This window comes from Macrobrachium rosenbergii, chromosome 13 (assembly GCF_040412425.1).
Source record: "Macrobrachium rosenbergii isolate ZJJX-2024 chromosome 13, ASM4041242v1, whole genome shotgun sequence".
NCBI classification, from domain to species: domain Eukaryota; kingdom Metazoa; phylum Arthropoda; class Malacostraca; order Decapoda; family Palaemonidae; genus Macrobrachium; species Macrobrachium rosenbergii.
The window spans coordinates 183,502-193,851 of NC_089753.1; positions in this window are offsets into that span (position 1 = coordinate 183,502).

Below are 10,350 nucleotides of genomic sequence, written 5' to 3' on the forward strand. Positions count from 1 at the left end.
ATGTTCCATACCACACATTTTATTGAAAACCCTTACTAAATGAATTGTAACCAAGATGGCGTACAAAATGGTTGCCATAAAAGTTTTTTTTTTATCCACAGCGCTAGCAGACATAGAGACCAACTGTTTTTATTTAATGGTATATTCATGTGATCAGACAGTTTAACTAATATGCTATTTTCAACTGAAATAGTAATGGTATGGTCACATACAACATTGTGTCTAAGACTGTAACCATAAAAAGAAAAGAAGAGAAATACGGACTAAACGCAACAATCTATGTATAGGTCTCTCAACCTACACCTTTGAAAATTCGAGGATAAGAAGGTAGGCATAGCATGACACGTTGGATGCTCAAGCTAGATTATCTACTGAAGAGAGGGCAATATTTATCTAGACTTCACATTTGCAAGTGCACAGAGCTGTGCAGGGAAGACCCAGCTTGTAGCACTTGCACCTTTCCCAACAGCCTGCTTTGCATCCACATTTGGTAAGCTGTTGGCAACTCTTGGCTAAGGGCGAGTTGGTTGTCCAGAGGACTTGCCATGCTTCACCAGACTTTTTGCCATCCCCACTCAGCAGGGTTCTCTGGCTGTGGCTGACACTGGGTGGCCTGCCCCCACACACAACCAGCCTGGTACGCAGCACGCTTGGTGTGTTGGAGGAGAGCTCCTGGTTGGTGGAATGGCCTCATATGCCCTTTGTTTTCTGGCAAACATATCAAGTCTAGCCTCATCCACAGTGCCAGCAGTGCTGGATCTTTCATACATAAGTATGACAAACCTCTCCAGGACCTTCAGGTCACTCTCTTCCACTCTGAGAGGGTAGTGACTCAGTTTGGAGAACACAGTGGAGGCCTCTGGAAAGATGTTCCATGTCTGCCAGGCGGTCTTCTTGCCCTTGCTCTGGAAGGCTGACACTGTATCACAGCCTGTGAACGCATGGAAGAAGAGCATGCCATTCACCTTCTCCTGGCCCAGAGAGTTGCACAGGTCATGCACAGCAATCCAGCGCAGGCTCTGGCCTTGGCCAAATGCCACCCATAGCTTCTCTAGCCCTAGATTGTGGAGAGTGGAGAAAGCACTGACTGCAACGACAAGAACATCTGTGTCATTTGCTTTAACCGTGATGGTCTTGGCTCCATGTTCTGTGGCATATTTGGCATGGAGAAAGATGCGGGTGTCAGCTTCCTCATGAGAGCACTTTTCCAGTCCCTGAAGACTAGCCTCATGAGTGCTGAGGACAGCAGACCCTTTCGTGGCAATGACAACATTTGTGGCAGACATCTGGGCAACTTTGTCTGCCAGGAACTGGAACAACTCTGTCTTGTTGGCATCGTGTCTTAGGAAATTGCGCCAGTTGGATGGAATTGTGTTCTTGTCTGTCACCTTGCGCCTTCCTCCTTGACCACGTTGGAGCCTGGTCTCAGCTTTGAGGCTGGATGTATTGTATACATCAAATACAAGATGTGATGATGTGTACTTGCTGCTATAGGATTGTATCACAGGCAAGAAGTCGCAAAGTGCATAGCCTCAAAGGTCTTTCCTTTCTTTGGTGGCAGGCATGGACCAAAGCTGATCCATCTACAATGAGGACATCAGTCTTTGGTTCTTTGTCTTCTAGTGTAACATGACTCTCCAGGACCGAGGTCAGCTGAGACTTCTGACATGTGTACAGCCTACCACCCTCACTAAGGGAAGCTGGGAATGTTTGATTCTCGTGCTGGAAGAATTCCTGCAGATCACATTCACGGCTCTGACAGGATATAAATAGCTTTGAGAAAAGCTGGCAATCCTCCTTCAGAAGTTTCTGCTTTGACTGTTCTACAGGAGCAGCTTCTTGCCTGAAGAAGTCAGTTCTGTTCTTCTTTATCGGCTCATAGAAGGAGACTGCATTGTTTGCCAAAGAGTCTGAAAACTTCTGAAATTTAGTGTGGCCTCTGTCAAGGTGTGTCTGTAGAAGTTCTGCTGAGCTGGGGTGGGCAATGTCTTTGTTGTCAATGGAATACAGATCCTGGCTCTCTTCCTGAAAAGGACTTCCCAAGTGTTGCAAAGCCAATGACAGCTTGCTGACTCTCTCCAAGAATGTCTTCTGCGCATGAGGTGTTTGTTCATGGTGTGTTGTCTGCTCATTAGACTCCTTACTTTGAACCTCTGTTTCGTATGCAGACACCAAGCGGATGATCTCTGGGCCAGCCACCATCCATCTTCTGAGTGCTGACGGATCTTCAGTCAGCCCAATGGCTCCACCATCAGCCTTTATAAAGGCATTGGTCTGCTCATGAGCTTGGTCAAGAGCCATTGCTGAGAACTGGCGACTGGTCTTGTGCACAACAAAGTTGCCAGCCTTGAACTCCTTGTGCAACTCTGGGTGTGAACTCTCTAGGGTAAGCATGTCCCTGAGGTGAATAGGCAGCCAACGAGCATAGTTTGTATTATTGTTGGAAAAGAAGTAGGGTATCAGCTCATGCAATGCCTGGCAGTAGAGGACAAAATTGGCCTCACGGAAGGACCTGATCAGTAGGAATATCACAAGTTCCATAGACAACACCATGTGCCAGAAGTGGAACTGTGGACTCTGCTGTCTTCGAAGGTCACACCACTCCTCAAACTCTAATGCCTGCTCATTGTTGTTTGCTTTCTCAGCACAGTAGTCAGTGTATGCTGTCCTCAGGAGTTTGTACAAACTAGAGGCTGTAACCTGGTGCATCTGCCGTGTCCTGGTTACACTTGCAGCTGACAGGAAGGATTCTGCAGTTCCAGATGAAGCAACTCCTGCCTCCACCAGAGCTCTCCTGCGCTGGCACATCCTGTCTATTCAGGTGCGGCTATCTAACTATAGCTGGTCTGGGGCTGTTAGAAAGCATTTGGGACACTAAACTAAACTATACTACAACTACTAGTCTAAGACTACAGGATTAGTAAAGCTGGATTAGCTGGCACTGAACCCCATGCTGAGTTACACAGCAGTGATGTCACCAGTGTGCCCTGGTTGTGTGCAGACATACACTCTTTTACATTTATTAATTTTCCTTCAAAATTGATGAGTTATTCGAAAGAGATGGCCTCATTAGGATCTAAAACCACAGAAACCAAGATCCATGCTTAAAACGATAATTGTTGAACGGGCATTATTTCTCATTATAATTATTGTTTCTACCTTTTCTTGGCAGCCATATAGCCCCCATATTTAAAGGTAAACTGTACTGGGAAGCTACAGAAACATAATATTCACAAGAAATAGTATGGAAGAGCTTTACCATATTGCTAGAAGCAAATACATGCCATTCTAGTGAAAAATTAGCCAAAATCTGTCGATACTGGCCGCCATCTTGGAATTTGGCCGCCATATTAAATTTTTTGCGTGGCCAGCGCCCTTTTCTGATAGAGGGAACTTTAAAGAGCACTTGTGCAAAATTTCATGCTTGTTTCACTATCTGAACGATTCTTATGAAATATGCAATTATCTGCTGCACTATTATGGGCGACGAAGCAGTGAAGCTGAAATAGCGGTAATGGAAGTGAGGTGAAAAATCTTCAATCCGCGTCTGGGTGAAATAGCTCGTGAAGATACTTTGAAAATCCCTAAGAATATTATTTTAAATCGAGATTTCTTGCTAAAGCCTCAAGGTAAACAGAGTGTAATACGTATTAAATTTCTGTTTTATAAAAATAAAACAGTTTTAGGGTGAAGGTCGTGTGGTTTCTTAAACCGAATCACTATAGTCTGTTTTTTTAAACCTGGCAAATTGCATAGCTGTCATGAGGATGGACGTTAAGAGCCGAATCTCACAGTATTTTCAACTGTTCAGAATTGTTAATACCAGTTGTAATGAATGTTATGTAAATACCAGTATTAAGAACTTAACATACCGAATTATCATATTTATGTTTAACAGTTATGAAACAACACTTACTGAAGCCGTAGACTAGAAATATGCTTCAAACACATTAGCTTTAAGCGCAATCTTGCCATTAGTGGTTTGGACATTACCAAAACGTATTTATTGTACATTGCTGAAGGTCCTATAACGCCTAACTTCAAAAAAAAAAACTACCGTAGAAATTTAAGCTTGGCGGAAAAGTTGAGGTGGAATTGTGGGAGGAACAGCCACCGGGTTGACACTAGGTTGACGTAGTCTTAGCGGGAGGTTCAAATCTTGGTTGTGGTGCTTTTGTGATCCTTAAATAATCATTAAGATGTTTATAAATCATAATGCTTATAAATCATAATGCTATTTTTTTTCATTTAAAAACTGCTGCAGACGGAATGTCATTAATGTTTTAGGATATGTATAAAAGCAAATTGAACATGCATTGAGTATGTGAATACTTTTTTTTTCTAGCTAGTCTGCTACTCTGCTATATAAAATTTCAGTAAATTGACTGTTCTTCAACTAGAGATTTTCAGTTATGTCTTTGTCTGGTGTTTGCAGTTCTTTCATGTGTGCTTTGGTCTGTATCGTCTCTTGTGGCCATGGCTGAAATAGGTGAAATAGATAGTGAGGAACCTGTTTGATAGCCGATTCTAAGCTGAATAATTTTGGTTGTACTGCAAGTGGCGTGTGGAGACGACAATTCGCCGGCTGTTCCTCCCACAACTCCACCTCCTCAACTTTTCCGCCAAGCTTAAATTTCTACGATAGTTTTTTGTTCTTAGGTGTTACAGAACCTTCAGCAATGTACAGTGAATATGTTTTGGTTATTTCCAAACCACTAATGGCAAGATTGCGCTAAAATTTTAGCTAGAAATTAAACATTAAAGTTCATGCGTTTGAAACATATTTCTAGTCTACGGCTTCGGTAAGTGTTAGTTTCATAATTGTTAGATATATATAATATTTCAGTATGTAAGTTCTTAATGCTTACGTTTATTACAACTGGTATTTACATAACATTACATAACTTATCTCTTAACTCGCTCTATGACCGTATAATCACAATTCTGACACAGAAAACAAAACTGTGAGATTCGGACAACAGGACGTCCATCCAATCAGCGGCGAGCAGCTAAGTGCAAGTTTGTCAGGTTTGAAAAAAAAATGAGACTAAAGTTTTCGTAACTGGTGAATTTTGAAGTGACAATGCACAGCTTTCATGTAAACAGCTCGGATGTTAAAAGTAGGTAAGCAGGTCACCAATCCCATTTATTTGTCTAAAATATAGTTACACATTAGTTGTTACCAAATCGCTAACACTGTTACCTGGTAAGTTTTCAATGTGACAGTACATAGCTTTCATGTCAACGGTTCGGATGTTAAAAGTAGGCAAGTCATAAGCTTAATCTATTTGTTCAGAACATAATTACACATTGGTTGTTCGAATGGTAAAAATATTTGAATCATCAGTTCCATTTGTATGTCTAGAACATAATTGCACATTTGCCGTTACCACTACCTTCATCATGAACATGATTAAAAATGTGCTATAGGAATGATCTATTGTAATTATGTCCGTAGGCCTATAGACCACTAGCACTTTACAGTAGGCGTAGTTGCTTGTAATCTCGCTTATAACAATGAGTTCACTTGCGACGTTAGACCTAAGAACTTCCAATAAAAGAGAGAGAGAGAGAGAGAGAGAGAGAGAGAGAGAGAGAGAGAGAGAGAGAGAGAGAGTCAAGTTTAAAAAAGTTTCAAGAGGAAGAAGGAGAAGAAGAAGAAGAAGAAGAAAGTTGGCCTAGTGTTGATGTTTTCCGCATTTAAGCTCAAGAACGAACTGGGGTGGCAAGCGATAGTGAATCCGAAAGAAAATCAAGAAAAAAGATAACAAGAGAACTTGAAAAAACTTGTGATCTTCAAAAGAGGACATAAAAGACAGTAGACACTAATGCAACAACAGAAATAATCCCAGTGATCTTACGGTCAAGAACTGTGGGTCTGCCCCCTTACAAACTTTCTCCCTGGTTCTTGGCTGCAGTTCCTTAATTTCCTCACTTGGCGAGTTACACCCTCCCATAGACTCTCTCTCTCTCTCTCTCTCTCTCTCCTCTCTCTCTCTCTCTCTCTCTCTCTCTCTCTCTCTCTCTCTCTCTCTCTCTCTCTCATTTCTTTATGGTTTCTCGCTCAAGAGAAGAAGGAAATAATAGAAAAAAAAAGGAATGAGGGAAAGAGAAATAGTCCGGAACAAACTGGGGAGGGCAGGAAGTGAGAACACTCAGATGAAGCAATAAATTATGTTGAGGAGGTCGTTCAGTTATGCTCGACGCCAGAGAGAGAGAGAGAGAGAGAGAGAGAGAGAGAGAGAGAGAGAGAGAGAGAGAGAGAGAGAGTGGGGGCCGGGATTTTTATTTAAAAAAATTTAATTTTTACACTTCTAGTAATAATAGGAATGTGTGTGTGTGAGAGAGAGAGAGAGAGTTCTTATTGAAAATTATACCATATTTACACTTTAGTAATGATAAGTGAGAGAGAGAGGGAGAATTATTAAAAATATCTTTTTTACACTTCTAGAAATAATAAAAAAGTAAAGAGAGAGAGAGAATTCTTATTAAAACTAATATATTTTTTACACTTCTAGAAATAATAAAAAAGTAAAGAGAGAGAGAGAGGGGGGGGGGGCGATTTTTATTGAAAATTATTTCATTCTTACAGTTCTAGGAATGATAGGAATGTGTGTGTGTGAGAGAGAGAGAGAGAGAGAGTTCTTATTGAAAATTATACCTTATTTACACTTTGGTAATAATAAGTGAGAGAGAGAGAGAGAGAGTGGGGCGGGGGATTTTTATTGAAAATTATTTCATTCTTACACTTCTAGGAAGAAGAGTTATATCTTTGTTTGACCAGACCACTGAGCTGGTTAACAGCTCTCCTAGGGCTGGCCCGAAGGATTAGACTTACTTTTACGTGGCTAAGAACCAACTGGTTACCTAGCAACGGGACCTACAGCTTATTGTGGAATCCGAACCACATTATGACGAGAAATTAATTTTTATCACCAGAAATAAATTCCTCTGATTCTTCTTTGGCGGCACGGAGAGTCGAACGCTGGGCCAATAGCGTGCCAGTCGAAAGCTCTACCACCCCTGCAAAGAAGAACTTACACTACTAGGAATAATAGGAATGTGTGTGTGAGAGAGAGAGAGAGAGAGAGAGAGAGAGAGAGAGAGAGAGAGAGAGAGAGAGAGAGTTCTTATTGAAAATTATACCATATTTACACTTTGGTAATAATAAGTGAGCGAGAGAGAGAGAGAGGGGGGGGGGGATTTTTATTGAAAATTATTTTATTTTTACACTTCTAGGAATAATAGGAATGTGTGGGTATGTGTGTGTGTGTAAGAGAGAGCGAGTTCTTATTGAAAATTATACCACATTTACACTTTGGTAATAATAAGTGAGAAAGAGAGAGAGAGAGGGAGGGAATTTTTATTGAAAATTATTTTATTTTTACACTTCTACGAATAATAATAGGGCTGCGCTGTGTGTGTGTGTGTGTGTGTGTGTGTGAGAGAGAGAGAGAGAGAGAGAGAGAGAGAGAGAGAGAGAGAGAGAGAGAGAGAGAGTTCTTGTAGGAAATTATACCATATTTACACTTTGAGAGAGAGAGGATTTTTATTGAAAATTATTCTATTTTTATACTTCTAGGAATAATAGGAATGTGTGTGTGAGAGAGAGAAAAAGAGAGAGTTCTTATTGAAAATTATCCCATACTTACACTTTGGTAATAATAGTGAGAGGGAGAGAGAGAGAAAATTTTTATTAAAAAATTAAAATTTTTACACTTTTAGAAATAATAAAGATAAAGAGAGAGAGAGAGAGAGAGAGAGAGAGAGAGAGAGAGAGAGAGAGAGAGAGAGAGAGAGAGAGAGAGAGAATTCATATTAAAAAAATGTAATTTTTACACTTAAGAATAATAAAGAGAGAGAGAGAGAGAGAATTCTTATAAAAAATATAATTTTTACACTTTTAGAAATAATAAAAAAGTAAAGAGAGAGAGAGAGAGAGAGAGAGAGAGAGAGAGAGAGAGAGAGAGAGAGAGAGAGAGAGAGATCATTCTTATTAAAATAATATAATTTTTACACTTTTAGAAATAATAAAAAAGTAAAGAGAGAGAGAGAGGCTTTTTCATTAAACTTTTAGCAAGATCCACAAATCCTTCATTAATCTCAAGGCAAATATTGATCCATTGTATTGGTTTCATTCAATAAATCTATCAACATGTCACCTCAAATTAGCTTTTAACAGCATTTCAATTTTTCCTAATTTTATTTTAGGGCAAAGGTTAGATGGACGTAGATGGACCCTTCCCCAAATTAGATTTAGGACAGAAATATTTATGAATGGAAAGATGCCTCGTTGCGTCTTCCTTCCATTGTTTTTTTCACACAGAGGTGAAGTCTTTTGACATAAACGTCAGTAGACGTTTCGGTAACGAAGTCTAAGGTACTGTTTTATTTATAATTATTCTTTTATCCTTATGTGTATGAAATTGCTCTTGGTGAATGTACTGTACACATCGCGTATGGTAATAGTTGAAGATGTTATTAGATCTTGGTTGTACCTCTCACCAGTGAAGCCATTAGAGGTGAGAGTCAGGAGGTAGCAAAGGAAGGTAGATGTTGTACTCCTGCGTGTGTGTGCGTATGCGTAAGTGCATACACTGTATGGGCAATGACATCACCCAAAATTGTGATATCTTATTACAATTAATTCCTACATTTAACAAATATGTTGTTACAATATTATGTTCTGAATTTATTTTTGATAGCAGCAGAATTATCTTTAAAGCTCTTTGTGTTCATGAACTTTGCAGAGTTAGTTTTCATTCCCATTAGTTGCCTGCTTGTCTCTTTCTCAATAAGCCCAGATGCAGAGCAGAACGAGCAGCTTTTTGGCTCAACTTTGGAGATTCACCTGTTATCTGGTGTCGTGTAGTAATGTGTTTGTGAGCCGAAAGTTGGTTATATCCTTTGAACTTTGCTGGTATCTTGGTTCATTTGAGTGCCATTGAGTTTTAATTCCCTTTGAGTAATTCATTTTCATTTATCTCTTATATAATTATAAATTTGATATGATTAACATTTAGTTATTAAATCAATTTTAAGTTTAAATTCAACAAGTGCATTTTAATACCATTCATTTTATTTAATTTTTTTCTGTGTTTCAGTTTTTATGAATGGTGACCCCCTCGATGTGGGACCACCTTGACCTGGTGAGGGGGTTCTTGAATCCCAGGAATTTGTTCCTGGGTTTTTGAATCAAAGTCTCATATATTATTACATTTAATTGGACTAATTTTGTGGAATTTTCCACACTTTTTATTTCTAAAATTTATTGGGCCTGTTAAATAGGAAAAGATATCATAGCTGGGACTGGGTTTCCCATATCCGAAGCCAAATAACAGTGAACTGTGGTAGGATCATCAACTGCCGATAATATTCAGACCTGAGAGATATCAGATTGATATCTCGTGGGTGAAACGATTCTGTGGGGCTGGGCTATGGATTCCACGGAGGTCTGGCTCTGGGGATAGGACTCCCGGCATTCTATCCGATTTGCTCATAATACGATTAGGGTGGGGATGATTGTATTCTTGGATTACTCGGTCATGTAGAAAGCAGGTTTGGCCACATAGGCCCTCTGTCGTATTGTAACCTGTAGGAGGTAGGGTAGGGCGGACATTTGAGAGTCAGCTCTCCTTTATTGCCATCGGTGGAAGATAACCCATGAAAGCTAATATCTTTTTAAAGGATTTTCCAGGTTTATTTTTTCACTTTTCAATCTTTATGAATAGTAAGAATAAAGAGTCAAGTACACATGGGCCCTCTGATGATGCCGTTTTGGCACGGATGATCACCTCTGCACCCACCTTGGAGATTGAAAATTCTCCAAATGTTGACGACCCACGCAAGAAAAAGGATATTCCTGTAAAAAAAAGGACCACAGCATTGTCACAATGGGACATTCTCCTTTGGAGCAGATGTTTCTGTAATGCCTGTGTCCCCTGTCACGATCGTTTCAGTTCTTCAAACTCTGAGAACAATGTTTAACACCTGCAGTTTGAAGTATGGGGAAAAGAATATAAAGAAACTCACAACACTACAACACATTTATTCACCTTATTTACACAGAAAATGAAATGTTGTTTCCTTTGTCTATATTCAACGTAACACTAAACAACAAATCTAAGCAGTTATAGATAGGGGAACAGGTTGCAGGTAGAGCAATCTTAATACTTTAATGGTGAGTTGGTGAGTTATCTTTCGTGGCTCAGGTTTGGCAGAATGGTGCTGCGATGGCCTCAGACTTTGAAAGATGTTACAGAAGGGTGGCTGGGAACTCAGTAGAGATGTTGCTGGTACACGATGATATAGGCTCGTAGACACTACAAAAGGGATGTCTTCAGGATGAGC